The 19,409-nt window shown below is 33.7% G+C and overlaps 2 long non-coding RNA genes across 2 annotated transcripts; one reads left to right on the top strand and one right to left on the bottom strand.

Annotated features, from left to right (window-relative positions):
* Positions 1–334: 334 nt before the first annotated feature.
* Positions 335–8,840, bottom strand: LOC108872026. The gene is made up of 4 exons (XR_001958750.2): positions 1,997–8,840; positions 1,375–1,602; positions 974–1,275; positions 335–772 (listed from the first exon to the last, which is right to left on the bottom strand). It is a non-coding gene; the product is annotated as an uncharacterized LOC108872026 (long non-coding RNA).
* Positions 8,841–8,989: 149 nt separating this feature from the next.
* On the top strand, positions 8,990–19,409 carry LOC103869190. Its single transcript, XR_004458178.1, has 4 exons — positions 8,990–10,105; positions 15,990–16,291; positions 16,376–16,406; positions 16,652–19,409. It is a non-coding gene; the product is annotated as an uncharacterized LOC103869190 (long non-coding RNA).

Raw genomic sequence — 19,409 nt, 5'->3', positions numbered from 1 at the left:
CTACATCAGCACGTAACAAACTAAATAACTTCAAGATGACTATGTTTTATCATAAAACCACCTGAAAATATGATGATGTGATAAGTATTTCTCATATTAATATGAGTATCAGATTTTCTTTTGTCAAACGGATGAAATTCAAAATATCTCATAAACCATCAGGTTTAAATTATAGCACATGACTTTCTTTACAGTTTGTGTCTTTGCTAAATTTCTAGAAATTAACATTCTGGTTATTTTTAAATGTTATATTTTTTTAAACTGTTTCATGAATGAAAATTTGATTGAAATTCTAACTATATAATCTTAACCATCATGCTTTGAACCCACCATAACCAAGGAATCCAAACAATATACTCAATAACATATATCTCAAGAGTGATGACAATCTGCAAAATGTATAAAACAACAATCATAAATACTTTCATAACATCTGTAAAGGTCTCACCCTACCTCTCTATAATGGCTAAATTTAAGAGATAACAAATCACATGTCTGAAGATAGCTTCTCCCTCAGCCCAGCAGGGTGAATCATAATGATCCCACAGATCACAACTGTAAAAAGAAAAAAATAAACTCTAACCACCACTTGTGACTTTATAATCTCCTGGTTTTGAGCAACTTTTGTGACTCTTTCCACTTGCTTTGCGCAAATAGATACCAAGGGAGGAGTTTTCCGCTTTGCTGGAATGCTCAACTCAGTGGCCCTCACCATCAGACTCGCCCATCCATTAGCACTCTTCTCAGCATATATCTCAAGAGTGATGACAATCTGCAAAAATGTATAAACCAACACACATAAATACTTTCATAACATCTATAAAGGTCTCACCTACCTCTCTCTATAATAGAAGATGAGAGGAATATATATCACGTTACCGACACGTTTAAAGCTAGAAACGGAAAGAAAATGACTAAAAGTAACATTATAAAATCAAAGAGAGAAGAGAGAGAGAGAGAGAGAGTGATGTACATTGAATCCAACATATAGAGTAAGTTCTCTCCATTAGAAAGGTTACTTTTATGAAGAACATGAGGCTTTCCTGGCCATCTCTTCTAGACGACTGAGATCATCTCAGGGTAATCTACGGCTGTGAGGGTGAGGGGAGCTTCCAATAGAAGAGCAGCAAAATTAACAACCTGATCAGGTGCGGAATTAACATCTTTTCATTTGGGAGTATGGATGATAACAACATCTGGTAATGGTGTCATTGGTCCTAGCTTCCTAATAGAGTCCCAGTCAAGCATGACCTTAACCTTGATTCCAAGCAAACCCTGCACATTTATGGGGTTTAATCACAATCGCTTCAGATATTTTTATTGTACTTAAACCATTAAGAAGAGAATGAGGAACTCGGAAGAAGAAACTATCACATGTATAACAGAACATTTTTAACTGCATAGTCGATATACTCCTTTGTTGGTTGACCAGAGTACTGTAGCCTACTCCATTGTCTGCTTCCTCAGGTTCCAAAGTTGAAGCCACATCAATTATGCTTTTTTCTCAACGTCACTGCTTTCTGCTGCAGCCTCACCATTCGGAGAAGCTCTCTCTCTGCAACACAATGCTCCACAGATCACATAAACAACCGACACCTTATACTGCATAAGGTTCAGTTAAGACAAAATTAAATTAATGCAATGGAAGAAAATGAACCAGAAAACATTGTGAGCAGAAAGGTAATATGCAGAAATGAGAAGAGCACTCTAGCAAGAGAGCTATATGGTGTTTAAAAACAAAATAAAAATAAACCAATTTCATGAAATAGTTATAACTTAATAAAAAGTTTTACATCTTTACATGTATAATCTTAAAAGGACGGCCAGTTTTAATATAAAAAGATAGAAGATGAAAAATAATAGGGAGCTGGCTAACATTAACAACAATCTGAATTCAAAGTCAAATAAGCATGATTCAAGTATGATACAACCAAAACCCAAAACTACTAATCAGTAACAAAATAGCTAATACAATGCACGAACTGTAATATCACACCTATTACTGAGCAGATCTGTTGATTCCCACAACTCCTCCAACGATCCTAGAGAGCTATGGCCTTACGAAGAGGTTAGCGACACTTCTCTTCTCCAACACCAACAACTCTCAGGTCTGCAATTCTGGTGGGATCGCGAGCACCACCGGGACGTGGCTCAGCCGCCGGATCACTGTATCCTACGTTGAAAGCTAGAAGAGTTAAATAATATGGCTTTTTCAAAAATGAAACAGAGATGGGAATATATGATCTTCTTAGCCTAATAAGATGAAGAGAAGTAAAGTGATTCCCATGAATTCACCGTTCTTCTTGATGTTTCGAGAGTCCTAAAACGATTACCCGAGCTGAGAAGATCTGCTGAGTCGGAGAGCATTAAAGGATCAAAGGTTGAGTGGTGGACGGGTGCTTGGTTTGAGGTAGAAGATAAACTGAGAGAATCTGTGTAGATTCATCCTACTCTCAACCCAACCATCTCTAATTTATAGAATTTGAGAGGTGAATTTACGGTTTTCATTGTCTGAGAAGGGAGACGGAGAGTTGGAGATCATTAATGGGAAAGAAAAATTCATTGTCAAATTAAAGAGGAATACGTTGAACAAACCCAAACGAAAATATGTATATGAACAAAGTTGGGAGGTTAAGAGTTGAGAAAGAAACGTGTTTTGCAGACTTGTGAAAATTAACAGAGATTCATGGCGTTGAAGGGTTGAAGAATGAGAACAATGAAAACCTAATCTATGAAACGACAAAGTTTGGTCGACAAACTAATAAAATCTCAGAACTACTTTTTTTGGGCCATATAAACAAACAGTATCCAACAGACTTTTTATGAGACTTGGACCAGCTATTTAACAAAGCCCAAATAGAAATCCATTTTATTACATGGTGGACTCTGGACAGAAATAACACGGAGAGTCCATCTGTCGTGGCCGTTTAAGTGGTTTTCATTGGGCAATTATTTTAGGTGACGTGGCAGCATAAATTTTGAGGGTATTCCCCTTTTAGTATTGTATTGATTGTTTTATTAATTTCCTTATGTTATCTGATACTATTGTATTGCATTTCATATCTTTTTTTTCTAATTTTAAAGCTATATATTCTTTTCCATTAACAAAAAGCATAACAATAAATTTGAGATATATGTGCGTTTTTACTTCTAAGTATTTATTTATTATTTAATTCAAATATTTAACTACTTGCTCATTTAATAACAACTGCAGTTATATATATAATTATACGAATTCTAATTAATATAGTTATGTAGTTGAAAAAAAAATCAGATTTTAGATTTTTAATTGCAAAACACTTCATCAAACCAAAATGAATGTCTATCTAAATATCAAAATAAAAATTTAGATACTTAAAATTAGGGTTGAGCAAATAAACCGAATTCGAAAATATGGATCAAACCCGGTCCAATAAAAATGAGTTCGAACCAATTCAAATCCGACATAAATACCGAATGAATTTTTTTATGGTATTTCATTTTATAGGTTTTGTCCGAACCCGAATCCGAACCTAAATGGATATCCGAAAATTTAAAAATTCAAAATCACGAAAAAAACTTGTCCCAATTCATATCTCAATCCTAAAAGTGTTTTGAAAATTGAAATGGACGGGTCAGTCGAACCGTAATTAGTTTATCTATCCAGTTACATATTATGTTAAAAACTATATTTGAGTTAAGTCGATAATGGTTAATTAAATTCACTAAAACTAATGAGTCGGTTTAATTTTTAATTAAAAATTAAAAAGCTGTAAATATATATATACTTTAAATCACATTACTTTAAATTTACTTAGCAAAACTGCTAAATATATTCTTCCCGATCAAAATTATTTCGGTCTATTTTGTTATTTAATGTTTTAATATAATTTATTATTTTATATTATTTAACTATATTATATATTCAAAATAAAATTATTTTATTAATTAAATATTTATTCAATACTGCAAATATATATTGTCACCAATCAAACAATAGTTTGCACCGCTTTTTACTTAAAACCACAGTTGTACCGCACCGCACTTTAATTCCGCACGAACCGCAGTTGTCCCGTCCCGTACTTTAATTTTGCACCGCTTTTATTACTAAATCCGCCGTCACCATTCGGACCCATATATGTACGTTTATCTAGTGCTCAAGTTGAAAACGCTATTTAAGAAAAATTGCTTGTCAACAAGTCAAGCCGGCTATTTGAGACAAAACTATTAAATACTAGTTGAAAATAAATAGTTAATTAAAAACGATGATTAAAAATATTTTTAGGGTTTTGGTTTGTAAGGTCGTACTAGTTAAGTTGTACATGGTAGGTCGTAAGTCATACAAGGATGAACAAAAAGGAACCTTCTCGTTTTCTTCATATACCCCCATACATACATATACAGGACTGTACATATATATATATATATATATATATATATCAATTCATGATATATTCGTTATGTCAGCGCTCACTATTCATATATACATCGTATATAGATAACACGATGTATATGATCTGCATCATATCATTGCTTTAACAATGCTACAGAACAAGCCAGTTCATGGATAGACCGTGATATGGGTGTTTGTGTAATGCGAGACTTTCTTAAACCCAAGTTATCACTTCATCCAAAGAGGAAAAAAGAACTACATACGAAACTTAATTATATTCTGAATTGAGTGTCTAGCCGATTGTTTGGTAAATTATTAGGAATGCAACAAAAAAATTAGTTCATGTTTTGTTTAAAAGTTTTGGACGAGATTAACGTTCAGCATATATATAATGCATGATCGTTACTACCTGCTACACCTTCAATATAATGATGAAAGTTTTAAAATATACGAGTTAGTTTTATATCTTTTCTATGAAAAAGTTCAGTTCCAAGAAGTTGAATTGGTTTTACATTATACATGCTGCATACTGTACTTTAACCAAAAATAGTAATTATTAAAAAATAGTTATAAAAGCTACTCTAACCAATTCAACTTCTTGGTTGATTAACTCCTAGACTAAAATTAGTCAATTAACTCCTAGACTAACGTCTTTTCAAGTTCTTATATAGGAAAGTGTAGCCCAAAAAAATAAACAAATGAAAGCGTGATACGGACTGAATTTATTTGACAGCACAGATTCAAAACTATATACAAACAGACAATTGCCACTTGATTTCGAATCAAAGCTTTCATCACCTCCAACGTCACTTAAATACGAACTTGAAAAGACGTTAGTCTTAAGTTTGTAGGAGTTCAATAAGAAACATTTACACTATAAGACACTTTTTCTAGTTTAATATTACATTATAAGACACTTCTTTATATTAGGATAGTTCTCTTTCTTATCAACTTATTCTTTCTAAGATCAAATTCTCCTTCTTTTTTTGTTCAGAGGATTTGTTTTTTACATATTTTTAATTTTAAAATGTTCAAAACATTTTCTTTTAAGTTTTATAATTATACATTTTTCAATTCATCCACGACGTTCTTTAATTATCACTAAATCAAATAACAAAAATTCTTTTTTTCAATCTCTGATAATCTCCAATGACCTAACTAACATTGAAAGAAAGATAGGGAGGCAAATGAGAGAGACAACAAGCTTCCATCTCTAGTTGCCGTTCTTGTGGCCGAGCTAAGAACCGTCGGCGTGGCAGAGCTCATGACCTTAGATGACGACAGGTTTACTCCGACAGAAGACGACGGCGAACTCATCTCTTTTTGTGAATCCTAAGCTTGAAAAGACAGAGATCCATGGTTACAAGCTTAAAGAGACAGATATCCTTGATAAAAAAAGACAGAGATCCATTGCTCCATCCGAGCTCCGCCGACAAGCTCCAATCCACCGCAACAAGCTCCATTCCGCCGCAGTCCTTTTTGTTCTCAACAATTTCAAATCTTCTCAATGATTTCAGGTCACCGCCGCAACCTTATCACCACCGAGACCTTCTCCCACGATCCTTTGCTTTGATTGAGCTCTTCCCATGGCGAACTGAAACTCGAGCCTGAGATCAGGATCGAGCGAGCGTTACCCAAACAATTTCTTTTATTTTCATTTTAAGCCCTTCATAATTAGCTTTATTGTTATTTGACCCCAAATTTTTGAATATACAAATTTGTCCTCTTTAATTGATCCTAAACTTACAAATATGCACTGTTTCCCTTAGTATATACATATGAACGCATAATCGCAATGTATATTACAAAATATAACCTAAAATGACTTAAAGTAACTAAATTAAAATGCTAAATATCATTAAAATCATAAAATGTTAAGATGAAGCAAATAGAGTGTATAAAATTTAACTAAATTAAAATGGTAAAAACCATTTAAATGTAATATAAACATAAATAAAATTTTAAATGATCTAAATTAACTAAAACAAGATATTCAAAATCATTCAAATCATAAATTATCATTATTTCTAATTGTCCTATTTGGTGTACATGTGTTCTTTTTGGTGAAACGTTGTACGTGTGGACAATAAAAAAAAGTGTACACCATGACAATTTTTAACCATGCAAATATTGCAAATTTAAAATGTTTCTAACAAATTTATCAGGTGTATATGTGATTTCTTGCATATGTATCTACAAAATTATCCGGTTTCTATGTATTATTGTACAGGTTATTGTACAAACAAATTCAATACATATTTCTATATATATATATATCTAATGAAACCTAACGAGATCTAAATGAACTAAACAACTTACTCAAAATCATTAAATATCATAACTTGCGCAAAGTACCAATGAACATTTGTACATGTTATTTATCATAAAACCTTGTACATATTCATTGTTGTACATGTGGATACCGAAAATGTTTGTGTATACCATGACATGTACATATAGATATTCAAGAATCATCGTACGTGTGGATCATACTTAAATAATATTGTTGAATGCTGTCAAATGGTATGCAGATATCATGTCTATCACTGAATAAATATATTCTTTGTTCCGTAAAGTTATATTTTCTAAATATTTCTGTATTTTTTAATATGCGTAAATACTTTAGCAAATCCTTAAGTATTTTCAGTTTTAGCTAAAATAATTTTTTTAGTTTTTAAGCAAAATATTAAGTTTCTGGTTTTTAAGCAAAATATTAAGTTTCTACATAGTGTCATGTACATATGACTACATGCAAATATCATAAGAAACAATGTACACAAGAAATTATTTATACACCATTGATATGTTATCATTTTACAGATATTTATCATCTCATTTAGCTCATATTAATCATTTTAAGATGCATTTAAATATATACACATATATATATGCACATTTAGAAATATGAGACCAAATAAAATGGATTTATTTGAAAATCAGAAACATCTGTGGCAGAAACAAAATAAAACAAAATGGCAGTCATAGATGTTGTAAAATCAGAATATTCTTTTGGTCTAGATTGCACAATTAAAAGTCTAAGAGAAAATTTGTGAAAAAAAATTGCGGCAAATTGAAAAATAAACAAAAGTTGTAAGACCAGATGTGCAAATAATCAAAAGTTCACCATTGTTGCTCCTGTGAAGCTTTCTCTTTCATCTCCAACCAAAGCGACGATGATTTTGGCGGCCACAACTCTGTTCCCGACCATGGTGACCACAGTGAGGAGGAGATGACTTGAATTTGACATTTGAAAAAGAAATTTTACATTATGTAATTTATCTAGTTTATCTAGTTTTTCTCTATAAATTAATCTTTCTTTTTTATTTTTAACGTCAGTAAATATATCAATAACAACACCTGCATCCAAAAAAAAAAAAATAACAGAATAAATTTTCACTAAGTTATACAAAGTCTTACAGCTACATCAAGTCTTACTAAATTATACAAAGTTTCACAGCTAACCAAGTCTTACTAAGTTATACAGCTACAACAAATCTTACTCAGTTATACAAAATTTTACAGTTACACCAAGTTTACTAAATTATACCATTCTGGATTCGGAAGTTATGGAGCTCCTTCCAAATTTTATGGGTTGGATCTGGATGGTCCGGGAAATACCTTTGGTAGGCTTGTAATTATGCAAGTTTCTTTTAGTTTAGTTGTCTTTTACTAATTTTTAACATGTAAATAAATTTTTATTTAATTAGTTTTTGGAGGACGAGTATGACATAATTTTTTTAGTTAAAATCACTGGAGCTTTTAATTTTCCTTTTTCATGGTTTACAAAGATTTTTTTTGAAATTTTTATTTATTTTGAAACACTATTCTATATCAAAATAATAATTCAATTCCTTCAACATTAACTTTTTAAGATTATTATTTATGTACTGAAACATTTTAAGATATTGGTATTGAAAAAAAGATAGTGGTATTTGATTTTCTTTTAAAATGGGAATATAAGTTATATTAACATTTAATTAGATTTTTTTTCAAAAATTTGATAAATTCATACTAAAGTTTTTTAGTCATGAATATGAAAATGAGTATGCCTCAAATCCGATGAAAGATCTCACAAAGAATGAAGACCATAGTCTTGGAATCTCTTATATATTAATTGAGAAACATTCCAACATTGTTTTGTAGGCACGTGTCACCATGAAAATGAAATTCACAATTCTTAGAAAAATAGGTTGGTCCATCTTAATTTATATTATTTTTTTAAACTAACTATCAAATTGATAAATAATATACAAAAGAATATTCTCGCACTTTCCTTAAGTAAAATCTACGAAATTACCTAATATGATTAACGTATATATGACAATTAATGATTATGAATAATAAATATTTGATAACAATTTTTGTATTTTAGCTCTTTTTTGTTTAATCTTATATTATTAAAAGATACTAAACAATCACATTAGCCATATAATATATATTTTTCTTATATGTTATATTTCAAATTTTAAAACGACTATAAATTACTAAAAACGTTAAATATCTAACACTAAAATTTTGTGATCAATGGTTTAACTTTTTTCTAATAACAAGATACAAATGATCATAAATTGTATGAATATGAGTCTCATTTAATAGAAATTCATATTATATATTAATATAGTTTTAAATTAAACTATATAACATATAAAAATACTTAAATATGATAATTTATAAATTTGAATAAAAAATATTAAAACCTTAACATTTTAATTTTGAAATTTACATTAAAAAATCGCACACTAGAAATTTTTGTGTTTATCATCTTAGTATAAATTCCCAGTAATAAATATTTATTTTAAAATATACTATATATCTATGTACATGTCATTGAAATTTAGTTATATACCATGTAAAATAAATAAAATGATTATTTTGATTTATTTATTAAAAAATATAGTAAATAAACAAGATGTATTGTTTTGCTTTATGTATTTACTCTAATTTAATTATATACATAATACGTAAATAAATACAAATAAATAATAATAGATAAAAATTAGTTTTATATATAACATTCATCCAAACAAGTAATCAAACAGTACAAACTCATGTCTTGCTAATGGAGGATTACCTGAAAAAGTTAACAATTATTTAAGTAATGACTCCACATCTCCACCAGAAGGCATCCCATCTCAGTAATTACCAGCGGTAGTTAACTATGAACGACTTTTGTTCTCTCTTGATTGTTTGTGGTTTTGCTAGATTTTAGTGTCAATATGAACTTCAACCTGAATAAATCATACACATAAGGAAGGAACTTAGAACCTTTTACAGCTTCTGGTTGGTTCTATTCTTTAGCTGACTTGCTGGTCAAAGATTGAGTGCTTAAGTGAGCGAATATAATATATGAAGCATTGGCATATATGATTTAGTGAGATCTCAATAGAATCACTCACATCAACTTAGGTTCTTGGTTCTGAAGATTTTATTACCTTAAGTTTCTTAGAGCATCATTATCCCTAGTCTCTTAGACAGGTCTCTTCGTGTAATTGGGATTTTAAAAAAAAAAGAAAAAATGTAATAATCACATGAGACGTCTCTTAATTAAGCACGGGAAGAGACGTCTCTTCTCTTCCTCTCTTTGCCTTCTTCTCTTCGCCTTTCTCTCTTCCTCTCTATTTCTTCCTCTCCGTCTCGTGCTTCCACAATTTGTTCACCGTGAAGATGTCGTTGACGGAGCTAGACGACGGACTGGTACGCAGTATGGCCATCGGAGCAGTCTTCTCCGACTTCGTATGCAACTATTTTTCTCTATGATCTCCGATTTGTTAGAAAATGAAGAACAAGAGTGATAATGCTCAAGAACAAGAGAGAGAGGGAGAGAGAGAGAGAGTAAATCAAGAGTAAAAGAGATAGAGTAAAGAAGGATATTTTTTTCCTTTAATTCATTTAGTTCACAATGTTACAATATTTAAAGGCTCAGAGATGGGATACAAACAAAGAGATAAATAATAAAGAATGATGCTGCAAGATGAGCTGAAAGGGACAACACCTCAACAGCTCTTTCTTCCTCTCTCCTCTAAATAGATCATGTGACTTTAAGTAATTTAGAACTCCAACTTGTTTCTGATCTTTCCAACGGTCTGGTTGACCTTTGAACACATCTTGGGCGAGTTTGAACTTGCAAGGCTGCATCTCAAGTTTGGTTTCCAAGTCTGGTTCTCAAGTCTGGTGACTTGTTCTCAAGTCTTGTGACTTGTTCTCAAGTCTGGTGACTTGTGTATGTCAATACTCCTCCTCAAGCTTAACCATAAGGTATGGTTGAGCTTGAAACCCATGAAGACATCCCTCATTAAAAACTCTTGTGTGAAAAACCCAATGGGACAAAAACACACAAGAGGAAAAAGAGTAGATGCTTCATGGCTTAAGAGGATCATGATCTAGGCAAGTCTATGAGTCCCAGTCTTGGATGGATGAACTCACAGACTTTGGTGCTTGCTCCTTTAGTGAAGATATCAGCTAGCTGGTCTTCACTTCTAGTGTAGCAAGGTAGAATGATCTTCTGCTCCACAGCTTATCTAACCTTGTGACAATCCACTTCAATATGCTTTGTCCTCTCATGAAACACTGAGTTTGAAGCTATATGAATGGCTGCTTGGTTATCACAGTGCATTGTAATTGGTGTTGTTGTCTCTATGCCCAAGTCCCTTAGCAAGTTTCTGATCCAAATGAGCTCACTGGTCAGCTTTCTCATTGCTCTGTATTCTGCCTCAGCACTTGAACATGATACCACCTTCTGCTTCTTGCTCTTCCAAGTAACCAGATTGCCTCCTATAAAAGTGCAATAACCAGTAGTAGACCTCCTATCCACTCTATCTCCAGCCCAATCTGCATCACAATATCCTACAATCTCAGTGCTCTTGTTGCAACCCATCCAAACACCTTGACCAGGAGCCTCCCTTAGATATCTCATGATCCTCTCCACCATATTCCAATGGTGAACCTTTGGTGCTTGCATATACTGGCTGACTTGATTCACAGCAAAGCAGATGTCTGGTCTTGTAATGGTGAGATAGATCAGCTTCCCAACCATTCTTCTATAGAGCTTAAAGTCGCCAAAAGGAGTGTCCTCAATCTCCCCCTCACGCAAGACTTTGTAACCCTCTTCAAGTGGTGTCTTAGCTACTCTTGCTCCAAGCTTTCCTGCCTCATTTAAAAGATCAAGTGTGTACTTTCTTTGAGATAAGAAAAGCCCCTCTTTAGAGCGACATATTTCTATCCCTAGAAAGTACTTTAGCTCACCCAAATCTTTAATATCAAAGCTAGATTTAAGAAAAGCTTTAGTAGAGATGATACCTTCCTTATTGCTTCCTGTGATGATGATATCATCCACATAGATTAGAATCACCACAATTCCTTGCTTGCTTGTGAGGGTGAAGAGAGTATGATCAGCTTCTGATTTTACAAACCCTCTTCCATTGAGAGTTGTACTCAGTTTGTGATACCAGGCTCTTGGTGATTGTTTTAAACCATAGATGGCCTTCTTTAATCTTAGGACATTTCCTGGCTTGACCATGTCTTCCATACCAGGTGGTGGTCTCATGTAAACCTCATCCTCTAGCTCTCCTTGTAGAAAAGCATTCTTAACATCCATCTGCCATAAATCCCATTCCAAGTTCACAGCCAAGGAGAGAACAATCCTTATAGTGTGGAGCTTAGCTACTGGTGCAAAGGTATCCAGATAGTCTTCTCCATAGATTTGAGTGTATCCTCTTGCAACTAGCCTTGTCTTTCTCCTTTCTGGCTTTCCATTTGCCAAGTACTTGATGGTGAAGAGTAGGCGACTGGTGACTGCTTTCTTTCCTTTCGGAAGCTCAGTTTCATACCAAGTATCATTTTTGATCATGGCTCCAACTTCATCTCCAACAGACTCTCTCCACTCATCATCCTCCATAGCTTCTTCATAAGTCTTTGGAACATATTCTTGATCCAGGTTGGTGATGAAAGCTATATGCTCTTGAGGATAGCTTGCAAAGGAGCAGGTTGCTTGGATAGGATGAGCCACTGCATTACTGTTGAAGTATACTCTGGTGTCGACCCACTTGGATGGTTTCCTCACTCTAATACTTCTCCTCAATGGTTGAATCTGCTCTTCTACCACTGCTTCTTCCTGTCCTTGATCACCATCATACTGATCTCTACTAGACTGATCAGATTCAGCTCCATCTTGATCATGAACTAATGCTGAATCATCTTCTGGTGTTTCTGGTGTTGATTCATGCTCATTGCCCCCCTCATGATCAGGATGGATTGGCTCAACAATCGGTACTGCTTCTTCATTAGTTACAGCCACTGGTGTTGATGGAGAGGTTCTATGCGCCTCACTGCTCTGAGGCTTACTGATTCCTAAACTTTCCAGGATGATCTTCAGGTTGTTTGCTCTATCAGATGGTCCATGTGAAAGATCCCTAAGGTTTTTCCAGCTCTTCTCATCATAGTACCCCTTTGATTCCACAAACTTGACATCCCTTGAGACCATTACCCTTCTTGAGTTTGGCAGGTAACACTTGTATCCTTTCTGTGTGTGAGAGTATCCTATGAACATAGCTTTGATACTCTTGGGATCAAGCTTGGTCCTTTGCTCACCTGGTAGCAACACATAGCACACACACCCAAACACACGCAAGTGATCAATAGGAGGCTTAGTTTTGTTCAATACCTGAAATGGAGAGACATCTTTGAGGACTCTGGTTGGGATTCTATTGATGAGATAGCATGCAGAAACCACAGCATCTCCCCAAAATCTCTTTGGAACATTGGTGTGAAACATCATGCTTCTTGCAACCTCCATAAGGTGGCGATTCTTTCTCTCAGCCACTCCATTTTGTTGTGGTGTGTATGGACAGCTTGTCTGGTGAATAATTCCATGTTTTGCTAAGTGTTGTTTGAAGGCATTGCTAGTGTATTCTACCCCATTATCCGACCTAAAAATTTTGATCTTGGAATTGAAATGGTTAGTTACATGGTTTTGAAAGTTAATAAAAGCTTCTAAAACTCTATCTTTACTTTGAATCAATGTGAGCCAAGTATATTTTGATTTCTCATCTATGAATGTCACAAAATATCTATGGTTTTCTCTAGAAACACAAGGAGCAGTCCAAACATCAGAGTGAACTAGATCAAAACAATTCTCATACATAGTCATAGATGAAGAAAAAACAGATTTATGATGTTTACCAAGAATACAAGCCTCACAAGTTTCATTTTTAAGAGATAGATTAGGTAACATCAGTTGCAAAGCATGAAAATGAGGGTGGCCTAATCTAGCATGCCATAACACATCATTAGCTAAAACAGAGGCAGAAGTAAATGCATAAGTAGAATCTGATCTAAGCTTGGCATCTTCAAGGAAATACAGCTCTCCCTTGCTCACACCTTTGCCTAGCATATTACTTGTCTCAATATCCTGAAAGCACACATCATTAGGACTAAAAATAATATTGCAATTTAAATCATTAGTGGCTCTTTTCACAGATAAAAGATTAGAGGTAAATGTAGGCATATAAAAGGCTTGAGATTCTTTATCAAACAGATTCAGATTTCCTACTCCTTTAATTGGAATTCTATCACCATTTGCAATCACAACACTTCCTAGAGCTGGTTTAATATCACTAATTAGTCTAGCATCCCTAATCATGTGATGAGAAGCTCCTGAATCAATGATCATTGGCCTAGCAGTGTGTGGTTCAGTGTGAATAGAATTTAAAGCATTAATACTTCGGTTACCAGAATTTGCATTGAGAGCCTTGATCAAGGCCTCAATGTCTGACTTCCTGATGAATGCATCCTCATGAGATGGCTGAGGCATGGCATGAGAGGTGGAGGTACCAGTGTGGGTTGTAGAGACAAAGGCTCTCCCACCATCTCCCATGTGTATGTAGCTTGGTGATGGATGCTCCTGAGCTCTTGCTTCATGGGCTCTGACATGGTTGTATTTATTGGCTGAGGCTGGCCTGAGATGAGGATGGAGGATCCAACAGTTGGTTTTGGAGTGTCCTTGCTTCTTGCAATGTTCACAAGTCACTGTTTTGTCTACTCCTCCCCTTGGCTTGAAGTAAGCTTTGTTAGCTGATGCATTTCCCATATTCTCAGCCTTGTGTGCCATAGAAAGACCTCCTTTTCCACCTCCAAAAAGACCATCTGAGCCTATCTCCTTTTGAAGTTGAGCACACACTTCATCATAGCATGGAAGCTCCTTGTCTCTCAATATATGTTTCACCACATCATTGAAGCTTGGGCTGAGTGTGAGAAGTAGCCCAAAGGTCTTGTCTTGCTCACGCCTGGCTTCAAGTGTGTCAGGGTCATTGGTGCTTGGCCTTAGCATCTCCAGCTCAGACCACAGCTGACTATACTTCCCAAGGTGCTTGGTGAAGTCTCCTTCTTCTTGTTGTAAGTTGTTGATGGCTCTCTTCACTTCAAAGATTCTGGTGAGATTTGAAGTGTTGCCATATACCTTGTGCAAAGTATCCCACAACTGTTTTGTGGTGGTACAATGTGAGTAAGAATCCATAAGAGGACCATCAAGAGAGCTTTGCAAGGTAGACAGTACCATGAGATCTTCTTGAACCCATTTGCCTTCATCTACCACTACAACCTCCTTACCATCTTCTCCTTGGGTGATTTTCTTTGGAGCTGAACTTGAAGAGACATGCTCCCAAAGACCTCTACCTCCAAGGGCTTTCCTGGCCATCCTAGACCAGGTAATATAGTTTCCTGGTCCCTTGAGTGTGACTGGAATGTGAATTGCTCTGTACTGCTCCATTTTTTCTCAAGAATATTTTGAAATTTCAAACTGGATTTGAGAGAAATTAGTTCTGGAACTGAGAGATCTCAAGCTTAGAAATAAGATAAACTCTCAAGAAATAAGATTAGAGACAGAACAGAGTGAGCACATCCAAGAAATTTGAAGAAAATACTCAAGAACACTCAAGAACTCAGATTTATTATCCACTGGATAAAAAAAAATCTGTAGAGAAATTTGTGAAATAAAATAGAGAATCAAGAGAAATGAAGTAACAGAGTGAGTTTTGCGGAAGTGTTTGAGGTAATCAGGAGCTTAATGCTCTGATACCATGTTAGAAAATGAAGAACAAGAGTGATAATGCTCAAGAACAAGAGAGAGAGGGAGAGAGAGAGTAAATCAAGAGTAAAAGAGATAGAGTAAAGAAGGATATTTTTTTCCTTTAATTCATTTAGTTCACAATGTTACAATATTTAAAGGCTCAGAGATGGGATACAAACAAAGAGATAAATAATAAAGAATGATGCTGCAAGATGAGCTGAAAGGGACAACACCTCAACAGCTCTTTCTTCCTCTCTCCTCTAAATAGATCATGTGACTTTAAGTAATTTAGAACTCCAACTTGTTTCTGATCTTTCCAACGGTCTGGTTGACCTTTGAACACATCTTGGGCGAGTTTGAACTTGCAAGGCTGCATCTCAAGTTTGGTTTCCAAGTCTGGTTCTCAAGTCTGGTGACTTGTTCTCAAGTCTGGTGACTTGTTCTCAAGTCTTGTGACTTGTTCTCAAGTCTGGTGACTTGTGTATGTCAATACGATTAACTTTGCCAAAATCCAATTCTCAGATTTTTGCTAATGTTTTTCTTGGTCTTCTGAAGAGAGGTGACTCGCCTCTTCATATAGCTGCTAGAACTGAGAACTTACGGAAGGTTAAAGAGCTGATTCCAGGCGGTTGCGATGGAGAGGAGTTGAGAGAGTTGTTGTCAAAGCAGAATTTTGAGGGAGAGACTCCTCTTTACACTGCTGCAGAGAATGGTCATTCAGCTGTTGGTGAGGAGATGTTGAAGCGAGCTTATCATTTTTTTCTTTGTTTTGTAGAAATGTGGTTTTAGTTTGGAGCCTTCACAAGGTACATCCCTAGAAGCCACCTTCGCACCAGATGGCAAGTATGTTCTGTCAGGTAATATGGTCATACAATTGTCCACATAATGATAGATTCTTTTTGATTGTTCTGTCTTTCTTGCCTTTACATGGATGGATCAAGTGACATGAGTCAGGTTCCAGTTGCAACAGAGGTAAATCTAATAACTTTCAAACTTTTAAGTTGTTTCTTGTTGCTTAACCTTCGGTTTAATTCTCTGTTCCTTGTAGTTTAAGTTTATGATAATATAAAAGCTTGTGTTGTTGTTGTTACTGTCTCGGTTCCTTGAGCTTGTTGTTGTTACTGTCCTTGTAGTTTAAGTTTCAAGCGTCTTGTTGTTTCACTGTCTTGTGTTCTAGAGCATTAAAAGACTTGTGTTTCTCATTCTTGTTGTTTCAGGTGGTGAAGTGGAGTGGAGCATTCACGAGTGACAGAGAGTTGTTGTTTCATTGTCTTGTGTCATTGAGTTGTAATTGTATATTTGCAATTCACAAAGTAATCTACTCCATTCTCTACTTCAACTTATCTTCACAAGCAATTCACAACAACTTCCATCCTTCTCTATATATATTTGCAATTCACTTGAAAAGCAAAATTTTCAAAATTTTCAATCTTCCATTCTTCTTGTCTTCACAAAATTTTCAAAATTTCATATATGGCATCCTCTTCTCATAGCATTTTTGAGGGATCGGACGATGAAAATTTTGATCAATATTTATTTTTTATGTTTTTATTTTTCAATGTTTAAAATGTTATCTTATATTATGTTTTAAGAAAAAGTTTAAGTTTAATAAGAAAAATAAAAAAAAATTGGTGTTTAATTAATTTTTTTTAAAAACCCGTAAATAAGAGACTTGCAATGGAGCATGTAAATTTTCGGGTCTCTTAATCCAGTCTCTTAATTAACTTTTACAACTAAAAAATATTAAAAAAAAAATAAGAGACCCATTTAGGGTCTCTAGGATAATGATTTTATCCTACTCTTAGTCCTATTTTCATATGTTCTTCTCTTCTTTTGATTAGCAAATTTCTATTTTTTTTCCTTATGTGGAATTATTTATTTTGAGAGTGTAGACTAATAGTTCATCTACAACATACAGGTAACTATAAGCCCTGAGACTAACCATGTGGAAAAGTGTACACTCATGCTCATGATTATCACATCAATTCAATCTCAAACAATAGGTAGGTTACCCGTCCATTTGGTCACATTGTTGTTGTCCTTCCTCTTACTTGCACTGATCATGTTTTTGTCTTGGTGATTTTGGTACCAAATTTCAAGGGACGGCGACATTTATTTATGCTGACGATTTGAGTATAAATCTTTGGATCCTGGAGATAAGCAATCAGAGTTTTAACATTGTGGACGTCAAGCCTGTGAATATGGAAGATCTAACTGGGGAGCTGCATTTTTTTTGGTGTGCTACAAAAATAATATATTGAAATGGTAAATTCTAACTTGGTTGGTATCTTTCTCTCTTCTCTCTTTTATGTTTAATTTTGTATGTAAATTATTAGTTGATGGGGAGTTTATTAGAGCTGGAATATTTATTCTATTCCTTGTTGCAGAGGTTATAACATCAGCTGAATTACATCCTACAATTGCAATACCTTAGCGTATAGCAGTTTGAAAGGCTCAATTCACCTGATTGATCTGCGTCAGTCAGCTTTATGTGACTCACATTCCAAAATTGTAAGTCTTGAGCATAGTAGACCTACTCAGTAATGAAATTTATAGAAAGGAGGATCTAGATATGTATAAATATCTGAACTAATATGAACGAGGTGTTAAATAGCTGACAAAAAAAAATATCTGAACTAATCTCTCAGAATCTAACATCTCTCGTATCAACACAGTAAATCACTAGTTCTAAAGTAACACTTTTTAGAATAAAGTGAACGAGGTGTTAACTACTAATGTTGAGGATACCATAATTGCAGAGGCGTGCCTACAGTGTATTGAAAAAGACATTCGCCTCAGGTCCCCGATTAATATGACTGTTTTTAAGGTCCCAAAATTTAAAATAATTTCCAGCATAGTGATTTAGACTTTTTTGAAAAAAAAAATTTCTACGAAAATTAATTAATTCTTCTTTTGAATTCATGTATTTTTTCTATATGACATAATATAATATATTTACGTTATAAACTTATTCTTTTACAGTATTAGACTTGTGTATTTGGTGAAAATAATATATCATATTAAAAAATTATTTTCATTACGGTTGTAAATAAATTTATTTTTAAAACTTGCCTTAAGTCCCTAAAACTCTTCACACGGCACTGCATAATTGTATAGCAAACACAAAAGAAACCAAATTCTCTTCTAACGTTTTATTACTTGTTGCATCAAGGTAAGTCTAACATTGCTTGTTTTTGTAGGTTTGAGGACATAGAGAAACTAACTTCTAAATCATTTTTCACAGAGATAATTGCTTCAATTTCAGACACTAAATTTGAAAAAAAAAATGTCAGTACTATTAAAACAGAATCTATACTAGGATTCTGCCCTTAATTTTTAGACTTATTTACAATGGTATGCCATTATTTTTTTGACCTTTAAAAAGATAAATCCAAGTGGTATTCTGTCTAAATAATTCACCGAACTATTTTATAAAAAAATATATATATGGTATGCCCACTTAAATAAAAAAGAAAACGGAAATAAAAACTGAAATTAATGAATGTTCCTCTCTTTCTCTAAATTAAACTAACCTTCCACTAATGATAATATAACGTTTCTTTAGAACCATAGTTTTTGTGAGTATACTATAATTGTTCACAGGGTCATCTCAAACTTTATACAAACTCTGTTCAAAAAAAGAAAACAAGACCTTTTTTAATAATCTGAAATAGTTTAGATTTTTTTACAATATATCATTGTAATATAAAATAAATACATAAATATAATTATTTTATATCTAAATAACACAATTTTTAAGTTTTTAATGCAAATCATTGATCAAATCATTGAACTTGATCATTTGACATTTTTCAATGCAAATTCATCGATCAAATCATCAAATTTGATCATTCTTCTAGTTTTTTCAGTTTTTTTTTACGTTTATTAAATCCACAATGAGAAATTATAATCTATAAATATAATAGAGCAAAATCTGGTTAGTAGTTAGACAAAAATCTATATACTCTTTGATTA

Source organism: Brassica rapa, chromosome A05, assembly GCF_000309985.2.
Source record: "Brassica rapa cultivar Chiifu-401-42 chromosome A05, CAAS_Brap_v3.01, whole genome shotgun sequence".
NCBI lineage: Eukaryota > Viridiplantae > Streptophyta > Magnoliopsida > Brassicales > Brassicaceae > Brassica > Brassica rapa.
The sequence above is the reverse complement of the archived record's forward strand: the minus strand, read 5'-3'. Positions and strand labels throughout refer to the sequence as shown.